Source organism: Cricetulus griseus, chromosome 2 (genome assembly GCF_003668045.3).
Source record: "Cricetulus griseus strain 17A/GY chromosome 2, alternate assembly CriGri-PICRH-1.0, whole genome shotgun sequence".
NCBI classification, from domain to species: Eukaryota; Metazoa; Chordata; class Mammalia; order Rodentia; family Cricetidae; genus Cricetulus; species Cricetulus griseus.
The window spans coordinates 42,986,090-43,012,852 of NC_048595.1; positions in this window are offsets into that span (position 1 = coordinate 42,986,090).

A 26,763-nucleotide genomic window follows, 5' to 3' on the forward strand; every position below is an offset into this window, starting at 1 on the left:
GAACCTGGAGTTCCTCAAGGTACCAGGATGGGGATATGTGGGACTTGTCTCAGATGACGTACATAACTACCACGTGGTCTTAGCGATGAAGCTAGACATGCTTACCCTTTCCAGTAGATCTACAGGGCTAGAGGGAGGCAGCCTGAGAACATGTGAGGCTGTGGATAGCTGCAGTTGGGAAGGTCGCTGGGGGTCAATAAATGTTTGTTTAATGAAGGAATTCTCTCCACTTTTAACAAACATTTACTGAAAGTCTTTCTTGCTTAGATGTGCTGAGGCAAAACCCAACGGCAGCAAGGCTTGAGCCCCTGAAGGTGGAGTCTGGGAAGAAAGCCCATCAAGACCCCCTGGATGACCCTGCAGGCTGATGCTGTCACCAGGAAGCAAGGGGCCTTTGGGAGGGCCTGACCAAGACGGGGCTAGGGACAGAGTAGTTAGGACAGCTCTCCAGAGAAAAATGACCAAGTGACCTTCTCTTTTGTTTCGTTTTTCCAGACAGGGTTTCTTTGTGTGACAGTCCTGGCTATCATGGAACTCACTTTTTAGACCAGGCTGGCCTCGAACTCACTGAGATCCACTTGCCTCTGCCTCCCTAGTGCTGGGATTAAAGGTGTGTGCTACCACCGCCTGGCCAGAGTGGCCTTGATGCTCTTTCTTCAACCAGCACTTATCATTCCAAGTCACCTGAACCCAGGTGCTGCTGGAGGCATGACTGGGAAGTGCATGCTGGGAAGCCTAACGTGGACTGGTGTTGGCCAGGCGAGAGATAGCCCTGTTTCCTGCCAGGCCGATGCCACATCCTTTCTTCTACCCTATTTCCATTTTAACAACTGTGGTGGCCCCCTCCTTCTCTTCCTCCTCCTCAATAGCAGCAGCTGTCCTGGAACTCACTATATAACCGAGGCTGGTCTCCAATTCACGGCAACCCCTCTGCCTCTGACTTCCAAATGCTGGAATTACCAGCATGTGCTTTTGCTCCTTAACTGTAACTACTTTATTTAGAGTGTGGCTTTGGAGCCTGTCCTGGAACTTATTATGTAGACCAGGTTGGCCTTGAACTCACATAGATTCACCTGCCTCTGGCTCCTGAGTGCTGCGATTAAAGACATGTACCACCACTACCCCATACTTCCATTTTTTAGAAAAGATTTTTATTTTGTGAGTATTGGTATTTTTGTCTGCATGTGTATCTCTGAACCACATATGTGCAGTGCCTATAAGGCATAAGAGGGCATTGGACTTTCTGGAATTAGAGTTACAGACAGCTAGCTGCCATGTGGGTGCTGGGATTTGAACACCGGTCCTGTGGAAGAACAGTCAGTGCTCTTAACCACTGAACTATCTCTCTGGTATCCCCAATTGCCTATAACTTTTTTTTTTTTACATGCCTATGTTCCTCACTGTGCTGCCCCAAAGATACAGAGTGCAAGTCAAAAGAGTGAGTCACAGCTCGTTTTATTCTATAGTAGCCATATCGTATTAATTCATTTTGGGATTATGCATTCACTTTTTTCATTAATTAAATTAGTTCTTTGACAGTTTGATACATACGCACAGACATACATGTTCTCATCCCTCACACTCTTTTATCTTCCTCCTATCCCCATCACATCTCCTCTCTCTTCACAGGTTTTCTTCCCACATTCACACCGTTTTGTTTTGTGACCCACTGATATTAACCAGGTCTGTCTGTATGACCACCAGTTTGGAACTGTCCATTGAAGCCTCCCTCGTGGTTTTAATGTTTGGTAAGCAAGTGAAAGCATTGACTGTCATCCCACTCCCTGAATCCATCAATTGCCAATAGTTCAGAAAGGAGAGGGAGGGCCCCATGAGGCCCTCTCAATACATGACTGACCGATGACAGGCACAATGTAATTTTATTTTTCTTGAGATAGGGTTTCCTGTAGCCAAGGCTAGCCCTGAACGCCTGATCCTCCTGCCAAGTGCTGGGCTTACAGACATGTATCAATGTGCTCAGCCACATTTACTTGTTAGCTTGTGTGTGCCTTACTGACGACTGAACTCTACCACTGATCTACAACCTCTATACCCCTAGCCCTCGTTTGACTTTTATTTTCAGTCAGAGAGGGTCTTTCTAAATTGACTTGTCAAGGCCTTGAACTTGAGAAGCTTGACCTGCTGCCTCCTGAGAAACTGGGATCACTGGCTTGTGATAAGTCTACTTGGCCTAGCTTTTGTTGTTTTGGAGTCTAGGCTGGTCTGAAAATCTTTGTTTTTTCAAGACAGGGTTTCTTTGTGTAGCCCAGGCTGTCCTGGCACTCTCTCTGTAGACCAGGCTGGCCTTGAGAGATTCCCTGCCTCTGTTTCCCGAGTGCTGGAATTAAAGGCATGAACCACCACCACCCAGCTTGTCTGGGAATCTTGATCCTTCTGCCCCAACTTCCCAAGCGCTAGAGATTACAGGTGAGTGCTACCACGCCTTCCATAGTAACTACATTTTTAAAAAGAGGAAGAAACCAGTTAGAATTTAATAATTTTGTAAATTGAGCCCTATACATCTAACATAAGAAAATGAACAAGCTCCTTTATTTTGGTTTGGGTGCTAAGTCTTTACTGTTAGCATGAGTCTATTCTGACTGGCTGCACTTGATCAGCCACTCGCAGTGAGTGGTCACCATGCTGGGAGATTCGGCATTAGATGTGGGTTCCTCAGATGTAGGCACTCTGTCCTGTTCATCTTTTTCTTTAGTGGCAGGGGCTGTCTTAGGTAGATACAACATAGAATACAAAGACCCAGAGGCACAAAAGAAGCAATTATTCAGGGGACAACAATCCATTTCCTGCTATTGGGATAGCAAGCCACCACCTTTCTCCTGCCATATTACCATCTTAACAACTGAGGTGCCCTCTCTTCCTCCTCTTCCTCCTCTATAACCCAAACTGTCCTAAAACTCACTATGTAACCCAGGCTGACCTCCAGTTCATGGCAATCTCTCGGTTTCTGTCTGTTGTGGTTGATGTGGAAGTATGGGTTGGTGAGTAGTGCATAGCTCCTGTGTGTGTGTGTGACAGTGTATGTGTGTGTGTGTGAACACGTGTGCATATGTGTATGTGTGTGTGTGTGGGTGGGTGTGTGCAGGGCCCAAAATGCCTTGGTTAAATGCTAAGTAATTCAGACTCAAGTTATATAGGCAGCTTGGGTCATGGCTTATTAAAAGTATTGCTGTGTTCAGGGGATGTCTTGAGCAGAGACCCTGATAGGCTAGGCATTATGGAGCAGAATTTAGAAGGGACCAGACAGGCAGCCATACCAGGTAGCCAGGAAGCTGCTGAACTAAACAGATGGCATAATGAGGCTGTACGGTAGAGCTGACTGGGGAGACAGCAGAAGGTCAGGGCTTCAGGACTTGGACTAGTTGATTGTAGGGTGAGTGAGAAATGAAGAGTTATCCCCAAGCTTCTAGTTCAGGATGCCAATTTTTGGAGCCTGGACACCCAAACAAGGGGAAATGAACGGGTCTATTGAGAACACTAGGAGTTTAATTTCAGAACGTGATGGAACTATCAGGACTTCTTGGTAGATAGTACAGTTAGGATATACCGTGGTAATGAGCTCCCCGTCACTTACTGCATTGCACCATGGGCTGGACACACAATAGCTGGGGATGTAGAAGCGGGTCTGTGTACATCCCATGCAAGCTGGGCCATCTGATCTTAGAGCAGACAGTGTGTGATGTGTGTTTTGCTGTGTGTATGTATGAGAAACAGTGCTTATCAGCCTTTGAGTGTGCCTAATTTAGGAACCTGTGTTAGAGGTGGCTTGCTTTTTGAAGTCTTGGCCCACAACTGGTACTAGGGGCAGGATATAGGCATGATGGCTATATGCAACAGAGGCACCATCTCAACAGATCACAGGGAAAGCAGCTCACAGTCACGGGGACTTAGAGTCACAGAACAAGGAGGATCAGTGGTCTCCACCCAGTTTCCCCCACCCTGCTGGATTGTGGGCAAATGGAGGGCCTTGCCCAGGGTCACACATCAGGGCATGACTCCTCTGACAGGTGAGAGCATGTCAGTCAGATTCCTGAACTGTGTCCTCAAACTCTAAAAGCCTCCAGCATGTGCAGCACTTGCCTCTCCCTACTGAAGAGATGCTCTAGAACACACGTGGAAAGCTATCCCGGCTCTTTTTAATTAGAAGGATACAACAAGAGAAGGCAGACGGCCACCCCCACTCACGCACGGATGGAAGACTGAGTGCTCCCCAAATTACACAGCAGATGCCAGGGCTTCAGCAACAAGACCCAGCTTGATAGCTTTGTGGTAACCGCAGCCAGTGCAATTTTATTTTTATGTTTGAACTCTGCAGTGATATATAGGCATCTTACAGGCAAGAGAAATGGCATCTACAACTTCACACACACAAAGTGTGTATATATGTGAATATAAACTCGGGCAACACCAGTCCAGTTAATTAACCCTTTTGTCAAGTAGCTTGGTCTGTGCTAGGCTGGCTTAGCAGACTGTCTGCCCTAGTCCCTGTCTTCCCCTCCCCATCCCCCACCATGAGGCAGGCAGGAGTATCAGCTCAGCCTCACTGCTGTGTGTAAGAAACAAATCCATGGCACCCTTCTGCAGAAGGAAGCCGTACTTTGCCAAAGTGCTTTGGATTTTGTGTAGTCATTTTGCTGAGACCCTAGATCCATTTCTAACATGAGGGACCCCTGTTGGGTCCATACCTCCCCCTAGTCCTCATTGGATAAATGATTGCATGAGTGAATTTGTGTGTCTACCATTTGTTTGCTTGTTTATTATGATTTCCAGGGACAGGGTTCTAAGGATGGCTAGGCAGCAAAAGGTCCCTGACACCACAAGTCTGACAGCTTTACCTGGGATGCAGGTGGTAGGAGAAAACCATCTTTTGAAACTTGTCCTCTGACCTACAAAACATAAACAAGCAAACACATGAGTGTAACTTAAAATTTTCAGGGTTTTAGGGGTCAGTGGTAAAGTGCTTGCCTATCACGAGAACCCTTCCCAGCAGCAGCAGCAGCAGCAGCAGCAGCAGCAGAAGAAGAAGAAGAAGAAGAAGAAGAAGAAGAAGAAGAAGAAGAAGAAGAAGAAGAAGAGGAGGTCAGTTAAAGGTGGAGGTCTAGGGTCTCCAATCTCTTCTCTGTATCTCCAGATTCTTTTTTTCAAAAGGGTGGTGGTGGTACACACCTTTAATCACAGTACTCGGGAGGCAGAGGCAGGTGAATCTCTGTGAGTTCCAAGCCAGCCAGGTCTACAGAGTGAGTTCCAGGACGGCCAGGGCTGTTAAAAAACAAACGATATATATATATATATATATATATATATATATATATATATATAGAGAGAGAGAGAGAGAGAGAGAGAGAGGTGTTGGTGACACAGGGAGATATCTGTGAGTTCAAGGCTAGCCTGGTCTATAGAGCAAGTTGCAGGACAGCCAGGACTACAAAGAGAAACCTGTCTGGAAACCCCTTCCTCCCCCAAGGGTCAGAACTAGAATGTTGGGACTGGAAGCTTGTCTCTGACCTATGTACTGAATCTGTGGTACCTCTCCTTTGTGTGGATGTCTCCTTGGCCACACTGACTCTGCTCTGTACTCTCCTATTCTCAGCCTTTAATAGTCAGCTCTGCTCTGTCACTTCCCTGGCCAGACAACTTCAGGGAACCCCCTCCCCACCCACTCTATTGTCTGAGGAGTAGATTCCAGTTCCTGTACCTCCCATGCTTGGTACCTAAGACCTAGCCCTTGCCCCTTCTCAACAGTCTGCTTCACACTCCGTGCAGTCAGGGTGCAAAGTTTGTTCAGTCCTGTTTTTGTGCCAATCTCAGGAACCTGGATGCTCGAGAGTTCGGGAGCTAAACGTGTTTTGAGAGCTCAGGGTCAGGGGCTCTGAGGAGGGGCACGAAATGAGACAGGGACTGGGCTCCCGCCAACTCCCTTCTTGCTGGTTTCCTGTTTACAGCAACAGCTGCCCATCCCGCCTGCCTAGCACACAGATGCCCTAGAGAACCTTGGTGAATATTCAGACCTGCAGTTCAATTACAGAAGGAGAAGCAGGCAACTTGAAATCTGCCTTCAGTTGCCCTGAAAACCTGCAAGGAAACCCCTCTAATCCCTCCATGTCACGCGCACTCTTCCAACTTCTGCCTTCCTCTCCGCCCTTCGAGGACATATGGCCCCTTGAAGTTTTTGTTTGCTTGCAGGGGGAAACACACCCAGTCACAGTGTGGAGTGTTTCTCTTTCTCGTATTATTGTTATTAAGCATCAAGAGACATAGCAATCTGTGTGCAGATACCATACGTGCATAATTAATAAAAATCTCATTATTTATTTATAAAAAAGACAAACGGGGAACTGGAGAATTAGGGCTATCCCCATTATCTATGGAGAGAGGGGGAGAGATAGTTTTTGAACATTGGATCCTTCCAGAGAAACAAATCTCTATGCATGCAATGAATAAAAAAAGCATGTGCTCCTGGGGAAGTGGTGTTCTGTGCCCAGGAGGCATCAGAAAGCAAAAGCCTGGTCAGGAGCTTTAAAAAAGAAAAGGGACCGACGAGGATCACAGAGCTGAGTACAGCATGTTTGGGGGCTTGGTGGCTAGTCCAGGTCTTCCCAAGGAGGATGGCCAGGGGCAGACTCCAGACTCCTTGGGAAATGATGGTGGGAGAGAGCAGGCACAGTCATAGCACTAGTTACCGCATAAAAAAATCCAGGCGCCAGGTGAGGGGAGCTCCTGGGCTGTCTATTACTAGGTAGATGATTTTAATTTGATGGTGATGGTGGGCTCCACATGGCAGCTTTGCCCTTGACCTCCTGCTTCTCTGATGCCGGGGCAAGACCTTCAACATCAATAACCCAACTTATTACATAACAACTCCTGAGATCAGGGAGGCAGGGGCCAGGTCCTCCCAGGCTTGCTGAGTCCGGGGTGGACATTCTCTCTCTCCTTTCTCTCGCGCTCTCTCTCTCTCTTTTTTTGAGACATGCTTTAAAATAGAAAACAGGCTTGTGCAGGAACCAACCCCACAGAAAGGGGTGACTGGCAGGGATTTTTTTTTTTTCCCCTCCACCTCCTTCGAGTGCAAGCAACTCGTGCAGTGGAACGCTCAGTCGGGCCCGGGTGGTGGGCTCCGGGAGGGGTGCGGGGAGCGCCGGGGGTGTCGGCCTGGGCAGCAGCCCCCGCAGTGTTACCCGGGCGCGTGCAGGGAAACGTCTCAGCAATTCCAGCGCCCGAGCGGAGCGCGCGGGGGGGGGGGGGGGGGGGGGCACGGCGCGGGGCACCTTGAAACCGCCGGCGGCCGCGCGCTGATTGGCCGAGCCGCCGCCTCGGCGTTCCAGCCAGGCGCCCCTCCCCCCGCGCCGTCCACCCCGGAAGGAATTTCCTCCTCTGGCGGCCGCTATTGTTGTCCGTCTTCGCTGTTTGGGTCGGATCGCGTAACCATAGTATCCAAACTGTGTCCGTGCGGGGCCCCAGCCGGGGACCCCCGTGCCCCCCAGAACGCCCCCTCCCCACTTTCTCCTTTTTGCAGTCTAGTTATCATGACTTCATCGGACTCGGGGGAGCAGAGGAGGGGGATGGGACGGGGGGCGGGGAGCTGGCCTGCTCCTGACGGCCCTTACTTCGAGATGGTTTCAATTAGAATTTTTAAAAAGTCTGCTTTGTGGGTTCGGGGCTTTTACATTCCCCCCCCCACCCCGCCCGCCTCCCGTTAAACCGTTGGCCGGAACTCGAATGGGGCTTTACCTCCGTTTCCCCCCCTCAGAGAGCATCGCTCCAGCCTGACTTCACAGCTCAGAGCCGGGCGATTGGGGCATCCGCAGCGGGAATCGTCCCCCAAAACGCACCCCGAATGAAGGCTGAGTCCCGAGCCCGAGCCTAAGCAGCTGCGCATGCGAGCCTGGCTCTGGGGCCAGGACCCTTGGACACAGCCGCCCCAGGCAGGGCAGGTCCTTCTGGGGTTGGGGCTCCCTGGCGATGCTCTGGGAGAGGAGGTGCGGGGTGGATGCCCGTAGCACTCTGGGAAGGGTGGCAGTTGACAGGTTCTTGGTTAGAAAAAGCCCCCTCGCCTCTCTGATTTCTCCCTCATCCCTAAGCACAGACGAATAGATCCGTGCGTATAGCCCGTACCCAACATCTGCCCCAATCTTTGAAGTTAAAAAAAAAAAAAAAGGTAAAACCAGCCTTTTCCCGCGAAGTGCCTTCTGCGGGGAGGGGTGGGAGCCAGCAGCAAGTCCGCACCGAGCGGGCTGCGCAGCGCGGGAGCCCCGGGGCTGGGCCGGCGGCGGGGGGCGGCGTGTGCCGGGGGCATCTAGTATTCCCAGAACCCCAGCGTCCTCCCGGCGCTCGCCAGGGCGGGGGAAGCGGCGGCGGCCCGCCAAGCTCGGGGCAACACTGCCCCCTAGAGGCCCCTGAGGGTGTGCAGGAGGGGCGGTGTGGATGTGGAGGTTAGACATCTATCTAGTACCTGGGACCAGGGCATCTGCCACCGGCTGTTAGAGGCTTAGCAAGCACTGGGTTGGACTGCGGTGGCCCCTGGCAGGCTGGTGGAAAGCTGGGGGACGGCCTCCAAGTGACAGTTCTAAGGTCTGGAGGGTGGGGTTGGAGGGTTTATGTTTCTGCTCTAGAGTTTGAAACGGGTGGAAAGTTGGGTGCATCCTACAGCCTTTCTGGAGGATGCTGGACCTGTAATCTTACCCAGTCAAGTCTTTGGGTCCTGTAGTTACTGAAACTGACCCTCTATAGAGTGGATCCTTCATTCATGACTCTTCTGTTTTCACTCATGTCCCGTGTCATTGGGGCCATCCTTGAGGATGGCTTCTCCCCAGAGGCATCAAGATAGGGTTTCTCGGTGTTGTTCTGACTGTAGACCAGGCTGACCTCAAACTCACAGAGATCTGCCTGCCTCTGCCCCCACAGGGCTCATCAATTCTTATTTTACAAGTGACAACTCAAGAGAAATTTCACTTGTTCAATCCGTGGAGAACTGAAGTCCCTGTTTTGTGGTTTATCCTTGTATCGTGCAGTCGGGAACTTAGGTTTAGGGAGCAGGCCAAGCCCTCTCTCTGCTTTGTAGACCTGAGCTATACCCAATCAGATCAGGGTGGAAATGGCTGCTCCTGGATGGGGAGAGGGGACCGACAGAAAGGTGTGCAGTTGCAAAACACTGGGGTCTAGGCCTCAGTGTCCACATCTGCAAAATGGGAGGGGGTCATGGGGTTATAAAGAAGGCATCTCCCTCCTAAAACCCCTAGGTGACACAGGTAGGCTCCTCCTCTTTTGTCGGCCACGCCCTCTCTTGTGCTCTTTTGCTCCTTGGTTGGGGTCGCAAGACTGGCTTCCTCTCTACCCGCCTTCCCTTCTTCCCTGCAGGGCTCCAGTCCCGCCCCTCCCTTTTCCTCCCCTCCTGGCTGGCGCAGAGCTGACTGCGGGAAGGGGGAGCGGTGGGCTCACAGCCAGCGGAGCGTCAAGTCAGTCCCTGGGGAAGGGAGGGGGGTGCACTGGCTGCTGCCGAGACTGCTGTCAAGAGGCTGCAGCTAGCGCTGACGGGGCCAGGGTCCCTGAGGGTTATTTGTGTCCAAGGTAACTGGTGTCCGAGGCTGCCTGCTAGCCGCCTCCCTCTTTTCCTGAAGCCTGGGGAGCTGCCTGGAGTCAACCTGACTTTTCTTTTTACTCTTCTGCTATGAACACTAGGCACCAGAAGTGCTTTCCTTTCTTCCCTAAAAGTATCTTTAAATTTCTTTCCTCTTCATCCCCTCAGCCAGCCACCTACCTATGCTGGTTTCCTTGGGACTCTGAACTGGTTCCTCTGCGTCTTCCTGCACTTCCTGCCCAGCCTTCAGTTATCCTCAAGATCACCCTTCCTCTCCAGTTTCTTCTTGGGTTCTTCTCTGACACATGCGTTATATTCTGGAGACTGTCCTGTTGGCTCGGCTCTGGTGGGTGTCTAGACCTTGGTGATACCCTAAGAGCACTTCCAGCCCTTCCCTGCAGAGTCACAGGTTGCTGGGGGGATAGCCAGCATGGTGACAGCATAACTACTGATAGAATGAAGTAATATTATTATTATTTATTTTATTGGCAGTTTCTCACTATATGTAATCCTGGCTGGTTTAGAACTTGTTATATAGATCAGTGTGGTCTCAAACTCAGATCCTTGTGTCTCTGACATCAGGTGCTGGGCTTAAAGTTGTGGATCAGTACACCAGGCAGAATGGGTCCTTTTTTTTCTTTCTTCCTGTTTTGGGTGTCCTGGAACTCACTTTGTAGACCAGGCTGGCCTTGAACTCAGAGATCTGCCTGCCTCTGCCTCCCAAGTGCTAGGATAAAGGCATGTGCCATACCTTATATCAGAATTTTTTTTTTTTTTTTTTTTTTGAGACAGGGTTTCTCTATGACTTTGGAGTCTGTCCTGGAACTAGCTCTTGTAGACCAGACTGGTCTTGAACTCACAGAGATCCAACTGCCTCTGCCTCCCGAGTCCTGGGACTAAAAGCGTGTGCCACCAAGGCCGGGCTCAGAATGGGTTCTTAAGGACCCTCAGGACACTCACCTAGACTGAGTCAGGAAAGGCTTCCTTGAAGGATGTGCTATGCCGAGTTCCCAGGGAGAAGAGGAAATTGGTCCCATACAACGAAATAAAAGGGTAATTAGTGTGGAAATAAGACCAGCTGAAATGTAAGGGGAGAGATGAAGCTGGACAGAGATAGACTGAGGTACACTGTGGATCACAAATAATTGGTTGAGGATGTTCTCCCTCCCCCCCCCCTTTTTTTTTCCGAAACAGGGTTTCTCTGTGTAGCTTTGGACCTATCCTGGCACTTGCTCTGGAGGCCAGGCTGGCCTCGAACTCACAGCGATCTGCCTGCCTCTGTCTCTGGAATGCTGGGATTAAAGGTGTGTGCCACCAATGCCCGGCGGCTCCCTCCCCTTTTTGAAATGAGGTTTTATTCTCCTTCAGAAGCTCTATCTGTATTTGGAGTTTGCTAGGCAGATCAGCCTGACCTCAAATTTAGGGTGATTCTCCTGCATCTGCCTCCTTGGGATTACAGGTGTGCAGCACCAAGTCTAGCCTGAAGGTCTTTTTGTTTCAGATAGAAATGTTGGCTATGCAAAGGTAATTTAGTATTGCAGGCTGGGCTCTGGAGACCTTACAGCTCAGCAAAGGGTGTCCAAGCCTTTTGCTATCACAGTATGACACTGTCATCCACAAATGTGTTGAGTGTCATCCATAGCTATTCTGAGATGCATGAAGTTCTAGGCTTCAAGTTGAAAACACCTGCTAAGTCCTGGGAACTAGCGGGTTGTGGCTCCATGCTTTTTCCATCCAAAGGCTTGAACCTCCACCTGTAGGTTGAGATTCTCCCTCTCTCTGTGTATATATCTGTATTTGTATATACATGTTCTACCTATATACGAAAATCAGAGCCAACCCTGGCCTTTTTTTTTTTTTAATTCTTTTATTTATTTTTTACCTTATGTGCATTGCCTGCATGTATGTCTTGTGAGGGTCTCAGATCTTGGAGTTACAGACAGTTGTGAGCTGCCATGTGGGTGCTGGGATCGAACCCAGGTCCTTTGGAAGAATAGTCGGTGCTCTTAACCACTGAGCCATCTCTCCAGCCCAACCCTGGCCTTTCTTAAAGCCAGAGGCTTATAATTCTAGGCCTTGAGAACTAGATTCTTACTGCTCCAAACTTTCAAGGCTAGAGACCATAATCGCGGTGCTCAGGTCTCAGGCTTCCTAGTCTAGGCTTGCATGCCCAGCAGCCCAGTGCATAGAAGCTAGAGTTACAGCTCTGTTGCTTTGGGAGTTGGGACTTCGACTCTCAGAAACTCTAGCAGAACCAAGGCTTGTAGCACTTACCTTCAGTCCTTAGCAGCCTTTCACTCTCTAATAGTCTCAGCTCTCCACAGTTTCTGCTCTAGTCACCCTCTGGAACTCTCCAGTTGCGTTGTCAATGTGCTGGACATGTCTAGGGCTAAAAGCCAAGGAGCTTCATCAGTTCTTTGTGTAGCTCTGCTCAGCCTACTCCACATGGACAACAGACCACAGACAATAAAAGACTATTCTAAAGAAGCCTCCTAATTCAGGCTTGATGTAATATCAAGGGGCGATACACAGAAGAGAAGCCTGGACTGGTCTAACAAGGTTGGAAAAATAGCTTGCTTAGGTGTCTGGAAAAGGGACATGGCCCACCTGTGACTGTAATTCTGCAACCATAGCCTGGCATAACAGGGCTCTCAGGCCTCCTGAGTGACAATAGCTACAGGGTGAGTAGTGTATTTGTTTTGCTTGGAGTAATTAATCTCTTCCAAAGCTAGTGCAAGCTGCCTGCAGTAGCCATGACTAGAGCAAGGCCCCTTCAGTCAGGAATCATGGTTTCCATAGAAGCTCTGTTGGCAGTGATTCCTTTAGCAGGGCATATATATGTAATATATGGATATATAATTTATTTTGTGTTTTTTTTTGTTTGTTTTGTTTTGTTTTTTGTTTTTCGAGACAGAGTTTCTCTGTGGCTTTGGAGGCTGTCCTGGAACTAGCTCTTGTAGAACTAGCAGCTCTGGTCTCAAACTCACAGAGATCCGCCTGCCTCTGCTGGGATTAAAGGCGTGTGCCACCACTGCCCTGCGAGAGTCTGTTCTTGCTTTCTGCTGTGTTGAGGAGGGTCTCTCTTCTCTTGTTTCTGTTATTGTGTGCTATAGGGCCCCAGATGACTTGGCTCTTTTTTTTTTTTTAAGATTTATTTATTTAGTGTACTTTGGGGTTTTACCTGCATGTATGTCTGTGTGAGGTTGTCAGATCCCCTGGAACTGGAGTTATAGACAGTTGTGAATTGCCACATGGGTGCTGGAAATTGAACCTGGGTCCTCCTCTTAACTGTTTAAGTCAAATCTCTAGTCCCCTTGTGATTTGACTCTTGAGGTGAGCTCCTGCACTGTGTCTTCTGTCTTGCTGTGTGGGGTTAGTATTGGAGGGGTGTTTTTTTGCCTGTGTGTATGTCTGTGTTAGGGTGTTGGATCCTGAACAGACAGTTGTGAGCTGCCATGTGGGTGCTGGGAATTGAACCCAGGTCCTCTGGAAGAGCAACATCTGTTAAGTGCTCTTAACAGATGAGCCATCTCTCCAGTCCCCTGAAATCCCGATGTTTATGTGGATTTCAGGGATCTAACTTAGGTCTTTGGACTTGGACAATTAGCACTTTTAACTGCTGAGCCATCTTCATGGCCCCTGTTCATTTATTTTATTAAATACCTTCCAGTTGCTTTCTGCTGAGCCACTAGCAGTCCCTGAGAGCACATCTCCCCACACCCCATGGTCCTCAGTGTCACCCAGAGGTGGGATCTGGCCACAGTGATGGATATGAGTGCTGGCATGTCACTGTGTTTCTTGGGTCACTGGTAAGTGCAAGCAGCTTCGTACAGCTTGGCCATTCGGTCACTGAGGACACCTGGGCAAAGTCAGTTTGGCTTGAAGGGCTGAGGTGTGGCAGATGGTTCTCTCTTTTCTTTTTCAGGATTTGAGGACACTAGAGAGAGTCACAGGTGACTTGAACATTGAACATCCCTGTCCAGGCAAAGGCTCATGCCTGGGCCTCATCTCTCTACACACCTTGGCTCCTCCCCTACCTCTTCCCTCCTCCTTACCCCACCCTCCCAGTGCCACCCTTTGTCCAAGCTGTTCTCCACTGAGCTTTGCTGCAGTTCTCCCAAGTTCCTGAACCCAGTCCAGGTTCCTCAGGCTGCTCAGCTAACCTGTAGGGCCTTTCCCTCCTGAGAAGGGGTATGGACACTTCCTGAAACAGCATGGAAGTTTCCCTGATAGTGAAGCTTCTCCAAGCCAGGAAAAGTGCTACATGCAGAGTCTGGGGGTGGGAGAGCTTGTATGGAGTATCTCATGTGCTTTCTCGGGTAACTCTGTTTAGTTTGTCTCCTTCACTACACCGTGAGTGACATCATAAGAACACATGTAACCGAGTCATTTAAACATTGGAAGCCACAGAATGAACACTTAGGAAGGCTGTATGAAAAGATGGTGATTAAGTGATCAGGGATGATAAGAGGGACCATTTGTAGCCAGGTGTGATGGTATACACTCCCTTAATCTCAGCACTTGGGAGGATGAGGCAGGAGGATCGCTGTGAATTCCAGGACAGCTGCCCCATATAGTGAGAGTCTGTCTCAAATGACACCCTCCCCAACCATTCTTTACTTTTTGTTCATTGCTTTAGACAGGGTTTTGCTATGTAGATCAGGCTGGCCTTGAACTCAGGCACCTCCTGCCTCAGATTCCTTTGTGCTGAATTACAGGCCTGCAGCACCATGCCCAACTGCGGTGCTTCTGCTGTTATGCAGAGTTCATTCACAGTGGTAGGAGCCGGATGTCATGTAAGCAGCAGACTGTCCTGAAGCCACCATGCTGTGAGAAGATCAGAGAAGGTACAGGAAGAAGTCCCAGGCTAAGTCAAAGGGCAAGGTGCTTAGCCATTACCTGGCTCCTGAAGTCCCCTGCTGACCATGTCTGGCTGCTGTTTGATTGCAGTACAAGGGGGCCCTGAGCTAGACATGCCCAGCTGAGCTCCCTCCAAGTCCCTTACTTACATGGAGAAGGATTATAAAACAAATGCTGTTAAAGCAGGAAGGTGTGGGCTGCTTGTTACACAGCAGTGCTAATTCCATAGGCTTATACTAACTCTGTCTTTGCTGACAGATAACAGTTGCCATTTTCTATTCAATTACCAGAACCTACATTGGAAAGTTCTAGTTGTAACACAGGTACATATTTTCATACATCATATTGTATGAAAGAGTGAAAGTTTCCAGACATGGTGGCTCCCATCTGTAATATCAGTTCTCCAGAAGTTAGACAGAAGGGTTGCCCTAAATTAGAGGCCAGCCTGGGCCACATAGTGGAACTCCAAAAGGAGAAAAAAAGGCCAGGTATATTAGTAGTGTATTTATAATCCCAGCACTTTGGAGGCTGAGGCAGGATGACTGTCATGAGACCATCTTGGACTATACAATTTCAGGCCAACCTGAGTTAGAGTGAGACCCTTGTCTCTAAAAACCAGTGAATGAATGGACCATGAGACAGTTCATTGTTACTGAATCCTGACAGCTTCAGCTGAGCCCCTGGAGTCCACAGCAGCTTGATATGGTGGTGCACATTTGTAATCCTAATACTCTTACATCACGATGGAAGACACTTGCAGGCCTGCCAGCCTGGAGAACACAGAGTGGCAGAAACAGGAGAGACTGCCTCAACAAGGTGCAGAGAAAGAAGAGTCCTGAAAGTTGTCCTCTGACCTCTGCACCGTGGCCTGGGCACTCAAACACCCATATCGTGTGGCCGAAGAGATGGCTCAGTGGTTAAGAGCATGTGTTGCTCTTCCAGAGGACTTTGGTTCAGTTCAGTTCCCTGCACCCACATGAGGTGGTTCACGACTGCCTGAGACTTCAGCTCCAGGGGCGCCCACGCCCTCTTCTGGCTTTTGGGGACACCCACATACAGGTGGCATACATTCACCCAAAAACACACACACACATGAATGAATAAAAAATAAAAAGAATCTAAAACAGCACCCGCATCATGTACACACACACACACACACACACACACACACACACACACACACGGGGGTGGGGTGGGGGTGGGGGGTGGGGGTTAATAATAGAGTGAAAGCTAACAGAGCCATGTCGGCATGGTGTTTGGGGAACTAAAGTGTGTCCAGCCCAGCCTGGGAGGTTCAGAAAGGGTCCTTGGAGAAGGTGCTCTGTCCCTTGGTAGGGCTGGGGACCCAGAGAACACCTGCACACATACTAAGTTCTCCCTTTTCTTATCCCATCGGAGGCTTCCTGGTTTGGTGTGTCAATAGGCCCATCCTCACATCTGTTTGGGGCCCCTTCCCTCCCTCCCTCTTCCCTCCCTACTTCCTCCCTCCCTCTCCAGGCCTGCAGGCTCACTCATGCCTCCTCTGACTCTAGGTCTGGCTGAAGAAAATTAAGTCAATGGGGAGGGAGGAGTTGACAAATAGAAGGTCTGGTAATTGAATTTTTTCCTCTCCCTCCCTCCACCCCCAGAGAGTGGGAGGAATGGCTCTGAAGACTAGCTCTCCCTGCTCAAGGAGCCCTGGCAGCTTCAACCCTCCCTGCCTAGGGTGCCAGAAGCAAGCAGAACCTTCTAGGATCTTGAGGGCCTAGCTTTGTACACAGGGGGAAACTGAGGCAGTGGAGGTCAGAGGTCTGTTCCCCAGGTGCCCAGTGCTGGAAGAGAAGCCAGGACTGGAAGAGAGAGGCCATCTAGGCCAACTCTCCAAGAAGGTGGGAACAGAAGCTGGGAGGGAGGGCTCATGTTCAGCAGTGGTCCCCTGAGCAACCAGTGCAGAAACCCAGCCGGTTCGGGCCCTGAGCAACTTCCTGCCCACCTCTGTCAATTCCAGAGTCTAGAGAATGGCCAGCCCGATAGGCACTGGGTGAGGTGAGCTTGTCTTCTGCCCAGCTGTGTGTGTGTGTGTGTGTGTGTGTGTGTGTGTGTGTGTGTGTGTGTGTGTGTGTGTGTGTGTCTTGTGTGTGTGTCTGTGTGTGTGTGTGTGTGTGTGTGTCTTGTGTGTGTGTCTTGTGTGTGTGTGTGTGTGTGTGTGTGGTCAAGCTGGAGCTGAAGGGCAGAGAGGAGGCCAGGCTGGAAGTAACCACAGGCTGCCTGCATCATCGTTCTGAAAAAAAGGGGAAGGCAGCGTGCATCTCACAGGCTGCTGTGAATTAGAGGGCACAGGCCCTTGGTTGGCCCCCAGTGAAGGGTCTGCTTTGCTTCACTGGAGGGCTGAGGTTCCTGGGATACCCGCATCTAGTCACAGGCCAGTGTCAGGAGTCAAACCAAGAAGTCTAGGACTTAGATGGGCTTGGAGCGGGAGGGTGTGTGTGTGTGGGGTGCCTGCCTCGCTCCGCCAGGCAGGAGGGAGCTGCGACGGGCGCCTACCCCCGCCACCCGGCCCAGCGGGCGTGGGCGCCGCGGCCCCGCCTAGCCGAGCGGCGGCGGCTGGCTGCTGCGGGAGCGTTTGATTTATTAAGCTAATGTTCTAGCACATTTTCTCCATCCCGTAATGAGCTGTTTCCACCAGGGGGTGTCTGCAGAGCGACTGCGGCTTCCGGCCGCTCCGGGAGGGAGGCTGGGCTGGCGGGCGGGCGAGGGGGTGTCTGTGGGGGTGCGGTCTGTGCTTCTGGGGAGGGGTGACTTGCAAAGCCTGGGCGGGCGATCTCCTGGAGAGGTGGAGGGGGAGCCATCGCTCTGCAGCCTGCGAACGACCCCGCCTTTCTCCCTGCTCCCTCCTGCCAGATCCGTCCATATCATGGGGCTTCAGAGGACGCGCTGTCGCCCATCTCTGAGTGACCCTCATCCACATCTCATGCTGCTGAGCCTCAGTCTGCCTGCCCCTCCTGCCTGGTTAGCTTCCTTGGTTGGATTTCTGTGGCTTGTTGTGACTGATAAGGCCCTTGCATTCCGACTCATTTAGGTTCAAATCCCATCCCAGTTACCTTCTAGAGGTGGACTGTTTGCCATTTTAAAATGGTGATGAAGACTGGTTTGTGAGGCTCTGTGGAGTTTAGAGACAGTGCTTGTGAAGCTCTGTACTGTGTCAGCACCCGCAGACACTAGGGCAGACCTTCTGGGCAATTGAGCTGACAATGCCTGGGACAGAAGCACTGAGAGATGGCACCCTGTACCCACCCACAGGCCTCACCTGCATCCACAGGTCTCACCTGCAGGTCTTAGCCCTGCACCTCGAGATCTCACCTGTAGTTTTTCTTTTTCTTTTTGTATTGTTTTGAGACAGGGTTTCTTCTTGTAGCCCTGGCTGTCCTGGAACTCACTCTGTAGATCAGTATGGCCTCAAACTCACAGAGATCGCCCTGCCTCTGCCTTCCAAGTGCTGGGATCAAGGGTGTGCACCACCGCCCCTGTAGGTTGTTTCTCTGTGCAACAGCCTTGGCTGTCCTGGAATTCGATTTGTAGACCAAGCTGGGGATCCACCTGCCTCTGTCTCGTGAGTGATCACCTGTAGTTCTGAATTCTGCATCCACAGGCCTCACCTTCTCTCACTGATGACAAGTTTTTTCTGTCTGCATAGAGGGTATGCGATGCTTTCCTCTCTCTCTCCCAGGAACCCACTCATTCTTTCATCCTTGTCCTTTGTTGCTCCTTTTCCTGAGCCCAGGCCTGTCACCCAGAAGGTGCTTATCAAGATATGGCCCTAAAACTACAAGTGTTGAAGATGCTGTTCCCCTGACTCATGCCTGGGAGGGCACGATGGTATGACTAACTCAGGCTTCTTGAGAGTTGTCTCAATCTGTTTTCTGTTGCCAACAACCCAGCACCATAGACTGGGTGAGAATGAGAAGAGAAGGGGTTTATTTTGGTTTGCATTCTGGTTTACTGTCACAGACCACATTTGGGGATGGCTTTTCTGCTGGCAGTGTCCCAAGATGCAGGACATCATGTGGTAAGAGTCTCTCTTTGTCTCTGTCTCTGTTTCTGTCTCTGTCTCTGTGTGTTCTCCTGTCTGCAAAAGCCATCAGGATTCGACCATAGGGTTCCATTCTGATGGACTTTTCTAATCCAGTCACTTCCCCAATGCTGACCTTTATTTATTTATTTATTTATTTATTTATTTATTTTTGGTTTTTCGAGACAGGGTTTCTTTGTGGCTTTGGAGGCTGTCCTGGAACTAGCTCTTGTAGACCAGGCTGGTCTCGAACTCAGAGATCCACCTGCCTCTGCCTCCCGAGTGCTGGCATTAAAGGCGTGTGCCACCACCGCCCAGCCACTGACCTTTATTTTTAAACTTACATCTATTTATTGTGTATGGGCATATTGTGTGCCACACATGTGGAAGTCAGAGAACACTGCATGAGTCTGATCTTTCCTTCCACCCTGTGGGGCTTGGGGATTGCACTCAGTTGTCAGGCTTATATGGCAAGCACCTTTACCCAGTGAGCCATCTTGTAGGCCCAAAGCCTGCCTTGAAACAGCATCCCTGGTTAAAATGCCACTCTCTTAGTGCCTCACAACCGGGATTAGATTTCAACATGATCTTCTGGTACGGCCAAACTAGCAAAATACCAAGTACCTTCTCTGACAGAATGAGGAAAACAAAGCCTTGTTCATAGTAATGAACAGAGAGCTGTGGCTGCAGGTGAGGTCTGTGGGTGCAGGGCTAAGGGTTGCAGGTGAGGTCTGTGGGTACAGAGCTAGAGCTGCAGGTGAGGTCTGTGGGTGCAGGGCTAAGGGTTGCAGGTGAGGTCTGTGGGTACAGAGCTAGAGCTGCAGATGAGGTCTATGGGTGCAGGGCTAAGGGTTGCAGGTGAGGTCTGTGGGTACAGAGCTAGAGCTGCAGATGAGGTCTATGGGTGCAGGGCTAAGGGTTGCAGGTGAGGTCTGTGGGTGTAGGGCTAAGGGTTGCAGGTGAGGTCTGTGGGTGTAGGGCTAAGGGTTGCAGGTGAGGTCTGTGGGTACAGAGCTAGAGCTGCAGGTGAGGTCTTTGGGTGCAGAGCTAGGGCTGCAGGTGAGGTCTGTGGGTGCAGGGCTAAGGGTTGCAGGTGAGGTCTGTGGGTGCAGGGCTAAGGGTTGCAGGTGAGGTCTGTGGGTGTAGGGCTAAGGGTTGCAGGTGAGGTCTGTGGGTACAGAGCTAGAGCTGCAGGTGAGGTCTTTGGGTGCAGAGCTAGGGCTGCAGGTGAGGTCTGTGGGTGCAGGGCTAAGGGTTGCAGGTGAGGTCTGTGGGTGTAGGGCTAAGGGTTGCAGGTGAGGTCTGTGGGTGCAGGGCTAAGGGTTGCAGGTGAGGTCTGTGGGTGCAGAGCTAGAGCTGCAGGTGAGGTCTGTGGGTGCAGGGCTAAGGGTTGCAGGTGAGGTCTGTGGGTACAGAGCTAGAGCTGCAGATGAGGTCTATGGGTGCAGGGCTAAGGGTTGCAGGTGAGGTCTGTGGGTGTAGGGCTAAGGGTTGCAGGTGAGGTCTGTGGGTGTAGGGCTAAGGGTTGCAGGTGAGGTCTGTGGGTACAGAGCTAGAGCTGCAGGTGAGGTCTTTGGGTGCAGAGCTAGGGCTGCAGGTGAGGTCTGTGGGTGCAGGGCTAAGGGTTGCAGGTGAGGTCTGTGGGTGCAGGGCTAAGGGTTGCAGGTGAGGTCTGTGGGTGTAGGGCTAAGGGTTGCAGGTGAGGTCTGTGGGTACAGAGCTAGAGCTGCAGGTGAGGTCTTTGGGTGCAGAGCTAGGGCTGCAGGTGAGGTCTGTGGGTGCAGGGCTAAGGGTTGCAGGTGAGGTCTGTGGGTACAGAGCTAGAGCTGCAGGTGAGGTCTGTGGGTGCAGGGCTAAGGGTTGCAGGTGAGGTCTGTGGGTACAGAGCTAGAGCTGCAGATGAGGTCTATGGGTGCAGGGCTAAGGGTTGCAGGTGAGGTCTGTGGGTGTAGGGCTAAGGGTTGCAGGTGAGGTCTGTGGGTACAGAGCTAGAGCTGCAGGTGAGGTCTTTGGGTGCAGAGCTAGGGCTGCAGGTGAGGTCTGTGGGTGCAGGGCTAAGGGTTGCAGGTGAGGTCTGTGGGTGCAGGGCTAAGGGTTGCAGGTGAGGTCTGTGGGTGTAGGGCTAAGGGTTGCAGGTGAGGTCTGTGGGTGTAGGGCTAAGGGTTGCAGGTGAGGTCTGTGGGTGTAGGGCTAAGGGTTGCAGGTGAGGTCTGTGGGTGCAGGGCTAAGGGTTGCAGGTGAGGTCTGTGGCTGCAGGGCTAAGGGTTGCAGGTGAGGTCTGTGGCTGCAGGGCTAAGGGTTGCAGGTGAGGTCTGTGGGTGCAGGGCTAAGGGTTGCAGGTGAGGTCTGTGGCTGCAGGGCTAGGGCTGCATCACAGGTGCCATGGCCAGCTCACCTTCCTTAGAACTGGTACCAGCTGAGGCATAGAGTGACTTGTCAAGGCACCTAGGTAGGATAAGGTGTCAGAGCAAAATGGAACGCTTGTGTTGGCAACTATAGAGTGCTGTTTCCACGCCTCCCTGGAGGTAGTGGAGGGCCTTGGGCTTCAGCTGCTGAAGGTATTTTCCAGATTCCCCTCTTGCAGAAGGGAGAGCCCTGCAAACCTTGGCTCTGGGTGGTTGGGGAACTTCAGAGAACCCTTCCTTCCAGCAGTGGGGGTGGAGGCAGGGCCTGCCTGAGGTCCACTGCATGTCTGTACCTGCTGTCTTCTTTATGTTCCCCTGTGAATTCAGAGGCTCATTGAGTCTCCCCGTCTCCCCAAGGGAGCAGAACCTTGCTTGGCAAAGCTTCCGTGAGCAGGCGGAATGAGTGAAGCTTGGAGCAGAGGTGTGCCAGGCCCTTTTTGGTCATGCCTCATATCAAAGAACCTAAAGGCACGTGTGCAAGGCAGTCCATTCTCTGGTGCCCACCCCACCCTTGCCCTTCTTTCACACTGTGCCCTGTTCTGCTGGGCTCTCTGCTGCCTCTGTCCTTACCTTCCAGCCTCTGCAAGTGTCATTCCCTTTGTGATAGTTTCTCTCTGCTGACTGCAAGGCTGGTCCTAATCTTTCCTGGCTCAGAGAAGCCCTACAGCCAGCTCAGCTCCCGTCATGTTAGTGGCAAGGGTTGTCCTTGTAGGAGGCAACCAAGAGCTCTTTGTTTATTGCCTAAGCGCTAACCCCCCCTCCCCCGCCCCCCTCCAGCCACACTGAAGCATTCATTATACATTGCTTGAGCAAGGACCCTGGCTGACTTGTCTCCAGAACAAACCCTTGAGTCCAGTGCTGGATGGTCCACTCTGCATATTTATTTGCTTAGATAGGGTCTTGCTATGTAGTCCAGGCTAGCTTTGAGCTCGATATCCTCCTGTCTCAGTATCCTGAGTGCTGAACAACCATCTTCACATTTCTTTTTGGGGGAAATTAGATACAAGGGTGCAGAAGACTTGAGAAACCTGTGGTTGAGCAAGTAAAGAGATGGGATGTGCGTTAGATGTGTTGAAGGGGACCAGGGGACCAGGGGACCAGGGGATCAGGCTGTCTCTTTGGTGCTGAGCCATGGAGACAAGGAGACAACCCTATTGGCAGACCTGGAGGTAACTGTTGATGCTGATGCTGGATTTGAGATAACTATTAATGTTAGTCTCCAGATAACTGCTGATGTTGAACTTCAGCAGTGTTCAATTAGAAATTAAATTGAAGATGGAAGAATGACATTAATAAAAGCAACCAGAGTGGCAAGGTATCTTTAAGACCTTGGGGAATTCAATGTAGCATCAGAACAAAGTAGTCATCCCCAAACAACTGATCCTTACTCCAGAGGGATTAGCAAAGATCAAAAGAATCCTGGCAGTTAACAAGGAAGGCCAGTGAGATGGATCAGTGAGTAAAAGCACCCGCAGCCAAGCCCGTTGATCAGAGTTCATATCCTGAAACCCACACAGTAGAGTAGAGCATCGATTCCCACTAGTCACCTGGCCTTCATATCTACACCATGGTATGGCATGCATGTCCACACATGCACACAAGGTAACTAAATGAAAACTGTAAAGGAAGGAAGAAAGAAAGAAAATTTAAAAAGCAGGGAGGAAGATTGGGAAATGAAAGACAGAGTTGGGTCTCCATATGCGAATCTGTGTCTGGTTGACAAGTGTCTAAATGGGGTTTCCACCACCCATTCATGTGGATGAAACAAATTGCAGTGATGTCACTTCTGTCTGAATTCCAGAGCAACTGAACTTGACTCCAGTGTTAGCTTAGCTTTACCCCTCCTACTCACCTTCCAGAAGGACTTGAGAGGATGCCTTTTCTTTTCTTTTTCTGAGACAGGGTATTATTATGTAGTTCTGGCTGTCCTGGAACTCACCTTGTAGATCTGCCTGCCTCTGCCTTCCCAGTGCTGGGATTAAAGGCATGCACCATCATACTAGGCTAAATTACTATTCATTTATGTGGATAAGTGTTTTGTCTGTATGTATGTCTGTGTACCACATTTGTGTCTGTGGAAGCCAGAAAAGGGTGTCAGATCCCCTGGAACTGGAGTGTAACCCATCATGTTTGTGCTAGGAATTGAACCTGAGTCCTTTGGAAGTGCAGCCCGATGCTGTTAATCCCTGAGCCATTCTCCAGGCTGACTTCTGACCCTTGCTGTGCCCTTGTCCTCAGCTCCTGAAAATAAGAATAGGCAGGAAGGTAGGGAGACTTAAGTGGATCCCTGCTCAGCCACACCACTGATCCTGCCTTTCCTCCTGCACTGATCTGATCCTCCTGAGATTCTCCAGTGCCTCTGAATTTTTCCTAAACTTTTTTTTTGAAAGGAGGTCTTGCTATATAGCCATGGCTAGCCTGAAACTCGCTATATAGACCACTTCTACCTTCCAAGTCCCAGCTAGTTTTTCCTAAACTTTTACCTGACATATGATGTTGCTCAGCCAAGGATTATCTAAAAAACAACCTAAATCAGACATGTATTTTTAAAAATGTATTCATTTTTGTTTTATGTGCATTGGTGTTTTTTTGCCTGCATGTACGTCTGTGTGAAGGTGTCAGATCTTAGAGTTACAGACAGTTGTTAGCTACCATGTGGGTGCTGGGAATTGAACTCAGGTCCTCTGGAAGAACAATCAGTGCTCTTAACTGCTGAGGCATCTCTCCAGCCCTCAAACATGTATTTAACGTGCCTAACAAACACTTGAACTTAGCCTAGCCTGCTTTAGGAAACCAGGCTGGGAGAGCTCAGCAGGTAAAAGCCCTTACCTTGCAGTCCTGGCAACTTGAGTTCAATAAAAAGGTGGAGGGAGAGAATCCACAGGTGTTTTCTGACCTCCACAGGAGTGCCATGACACACACACACACACACACACACACACACACACACACACACACACACATCCGTTTTTACTTGATAGCCATGGTATGCATCTGGAGTCCACAAGTTCAAGGCCATTCTGGATGGCAAGGTAAGGCGCTGTTTCAAAGCAAAACAGAATCAGAACAAGAAGAACCTTCATGGCACCTCATCGCCTCTTCAGATATGTGCACCTGCATTCCCTCAGGTCTCTGCTACCAGGGATGGGTGGGGGGATATGCCTTCCACTGTGGCAGATGTTCCTGCTTAACAGGTACTGCCATGCACCCATATATTTGCTTGCCTCATCTTGAAATAGGGCCTGTTTTCATCCTCTGACACCAACAGGATGGGGAACGAGGGTGGAAATAACTGGCCCAGTCTTACCTAGAAAGTACGTGGCAGTGCTGATCAATCCATAGGGTTGATTCTTGACACTACCCTAGACTGCCCCTTGAAACAGCGTGGTCCACTTGCCTGCTGCTCCTAAGGGTGCCCTCCCCCCCTTCAAGAGCAATTCTGGCACCTATGGTGGGCGGGGCATGGCATGAAAATGAAAAGTAGGTTAGCCTGGGCAACATAGTGAGACCCTGTTTCAAAAACACAAAGCAGCCTCATTATTACCGTGTGGAGTATGGACAGGCTCTAAAACTTGTTCTTTGATGCCCCCATGCACCTCAAAGGTGTCTTGGTCTCTCTCTCTCTGCTTCCTATTCTCCACTCTTCCCCAGTACTGAGGCTTAAATTCAGCATGCTAGGGAAGAAGTTATATTGTCAAGTTAGACCCCAACCCCTCCAAAGGGTATCTCTCCCTCCCTCCCTTCTGCCTTTATCCCCCCCCCCTTTTTTTTTTTTTTTTTTTGAAACAGGGTTTCTCTGTATTGTTTTGGGAGCCTGTTCTGGAACTCGATTGGTAGACCAGGCTAGCCTTGAACTCACAGAGATCCACCTGCCTCTGCGTCCCCAGTGCTGGGATTAAAGGCGTGCGCCACTAACGCCCGGCTCCACTGAGCCTCTTACTGGTCCTCCTTCTGACAGTTTTAATGGCTTCCATGGAGCAGAGGTGCCTTGGAAGGCAGAGTGGACACAGATAACCAGTGAGAGTGCTGTTTCTCTGGAGTAAGATAGTGAGTGTGAGCTTAGACTTAGGGACACCACATCTAGTGAGGAGAGACTGGTGACCAACTCTGCTCTGTAGACCTTTCTTTCTTTCCTGGTTCCTGGGTCAGTTATAAACCCAGTCATCCACAGATGCTAAGCCCTGCTCACACACTTGGCCTAGGCTAGAACTGAAGCCCCGCCTCAGGTTCTCCATGCTGTGGAGGGTCAGGGCATGGGTATTAGCTTAGGCTCCACAAGGGAGTTGATCTGTGACAAGGTGGGTTAGAGGAGGGGTTGCCGGACAGCCCAGCCAGCCTGTATGATTTGGGGGTGGATGAGGCTGGAATGTGTGTCTGGTCTTGTTTTCAGTGTTCTGTGGCATGCCTGGAAACACACATGTAAGTAAAGTCCATGAGCAGTGGGATCAAGGGCTTTCTGGGCAGAGGGGCAGCATGGCCTGAACCATGAGTGGCAATAGCAGGTGGCCCCATTGGTGAGCAGTGGAGATTACCTTTTCTCTGGATGTTCTTCCTGGAGGATGCTGGTGCCAAGCCAAGGAGTTTCCACACTGTCATGGCACTGTGAGTAGAGTGTTCAGGGCTTCCTGGATCTAGATCTTAAGTCAGGGATACATGGGCCACTGGTGAGCACCTAGGTTGTTCTGTGAGCAGCCATTCTGGGTAGGTGAGGTCGAGCCTGACCCCATGTGCAGGTCTAGACTCTGTACTATTTCAAATTAGTATGTGTGGCTTGACTGGAGAAATCATCCAGCAGAAGCAATGTGGGACCCTAGAGTGGAGGCTGAGGGAGGGAGCCCAGGGGACCAAATTCTCCCTTAGGGACAAATGTCACCATTACTGTTGATTTTAAGTGATTATGGATGAAGAAATCCAAACACGGAGGAAGATGAGTCTTCACAATCTTGTTCCTTTGCCATGATGATAGTCATGTTTGGTCACTGTTGAAGTTCCTGGACCGACCAACCACTTCAGACAGATCCCCTCTGAGATATCTCCTCTTCCTGGGCTCATTCTGTGACCTCCCCCCAAAAAATCTCCTTTTGTGCTCAAAAATAGGGTTCTTTTCCCTCTGGGTATGGCCAGCTCTGTACCCCTGGCTGGCACCTGCCGTTCTCATTCAGGAAGATGCCTGGGCCAAGTTGTGATGTTCTGCTTCCCACTGCTTCTTCCATAGCCTGAAGTTGCCTGGACTACAAGAAGGTTCTAGGCTTGCTGTGTGGCCAGTGTCCAAGGTGACCCCAGGACGGTGCCTCTGTGCTCCCTCCAGCATTGAGCTATACCTGGCTGCTGTAGGAGCTCTCAAGCAGCCCTGCAGAGAAGCTGCATTGATGGTCTGGGGTCCTTGGGCACAGCCTAGCACCTGCCTACTTACATGGGTCTGGGTTGCTTTGGAAATGTACACTTAGGGGGCTGGGCTCCTGCTCTGCTCAACCACAGCTGTTCTGTGCCTGTGTCTGTGTATCTTGGGCCTGATTCACCATGTGTACTGGTTTAGGGTGGGCCAGAGCTGATTCAGAGTGAAGCCTGCTGGGATATTCCGTTCCCAATGCTTTGCTAGTTAGAATCCCAGCTGCATAGGCTCACAAAATGGCTCAACCTGGAAAAGTGCTTGCTGCCGAGCTTGATGACCTGAGTTTGGTCCCTGGGAATCACAAGGCAGAAGGCAAGAACCAGGCACAAGTTGTGCTCCCTCTGACCTCAACGTGGACACTGTGGCATATATTCCTAACCCCACGAAATAAGTATGATTTAAAAAATTTAAAAAGTTTCAACTGTATGTCTCTTACCGATGCTTTCTTATTCATGTTCACTTTTCC